Below are 1,168 nucleotides of genomic sequence, written 5' to 3'. Positions count from 1 at the left end.
TCGGTACCACTGAGTCCACTCTGACTCGGACAATAACAAAACTTCCTGCCCCTGCATCATCCTCACAATTGTGAGGTCTGAGCCCATTGTTGCAGCCACTGTGTCAATTCATCTCATCAAGGGTGGGTAAATTCAAGTATCAAGAAATCTAGCTCTTGTCATCCCTGACAGTGTAGTGGTTTACGTAAGTGCTGGGCTGTGAACCACAAGGTCAGCAGTTCAAGATCACCAGGTGTTCCAGAAGCAAAATGCATGTTCATACTCTTGCTCGCTTCACCAGCACCTATACTAAAATTGAATGATACAGAGAAGATTAGCATGGCCCCTGCGCAAGGGTGACACAAATTGGTGAAGCCTTCAATATTTTTTAAAATGCAGCTCTCAATATATAGAATACACATACCATAGAGATAATTCATAAAAGAACGAAAGCAATGTAATGGTCTCAGTGGGAAGGAAGAGAGGAGCAGAAGTAGGATTACTTTGGGTTGAGTGATTCTTGTTTTCTTTAGGGCTTTGGTGGAGCCATTTAGGTTTTATTCATTTATAATTTATTAATCTTATTCAAAAACAATGTTTTGATATAAACTCCCAACAGCCACACAAAGAGTATATGGTGAAACTCTTAGTCTTACTCCCAGCCTTCTGGAGCCCGTTTTGGAAGAGACAACTGTTATTATTCTGTTAGCTAGATAGACATAGATCTCTCTATTCGCGCGCGTGCACACACGCACACACACACACACACAAATAATGGTAGAGGAATGTCCTATACCTTTATTTTCTCATATCATAATATATCTTAAAATTCACTTCAGTATCAAAATATAAATCACACTTCATTTAAAGCTGCATAGGCTTCATGCACAGTATAAATGTAACAGTACACAACCAATCCCATATTGGTGGAGAGCTAGGACTCTTTTCTCTGCATATCTATGCCGTTAGAGATTTAGAAGAAGAATCTCTGCCCCAAAATCATTACACGTGAATGTTAGAATATGGTGGGATAATTGCCTAGAAATGGATTTTGTTAGGTCAAAAGGAATTTTGTGTACCAGAGAAACTATTCCAAATTACAGCTGAAGATCGACTTTCCACGGAAGACCGCAGGATATAAGTATGTTTCACATCACTTGACAAGAAACCCAGTCCTTCATGTCTCTCA

At 39.5% G+C, this 1,168-nt stretch overlaps 1 non-coding gene across 1 annotated transcript; it reads left to right on the top strand.

The window, feature by feature from the left end:
- Positions 1-264: 264 nt before the first annotated feature.
- LOC142461926 (U6 spliceosomal RNA) lies at positions 265-368 on the top strand. The gene has a single exon (XR_012787093.1). It is a non-coding gene; the product is annotated as a U6 spliceosomal RNA (small nuclear RNA).
- Positions 369-1,168: the final 800 nt, after the last annotated feature.

Source organism: Tenrec ecaudatus, chromosome 11, assembly GCF_050624435.1.
Source record: "Tenrec ecaudatus isolate mTenEca1 chromosome 11, mTenEca1.hap1, whole genome shotgun sequence".
NCBI classification, from domain to species: domain Eukaryota; kingdom Metazoa; phylum Chordata; class Mammalia; order Afrosoricida; family Tenrecidae; genus Tenrec; species Tenrec ecaudatus.
Note: the sequence above shows the minus strand (reverse complement) of the source record. Positions and strands in the feature narration are given on the sequence as shown.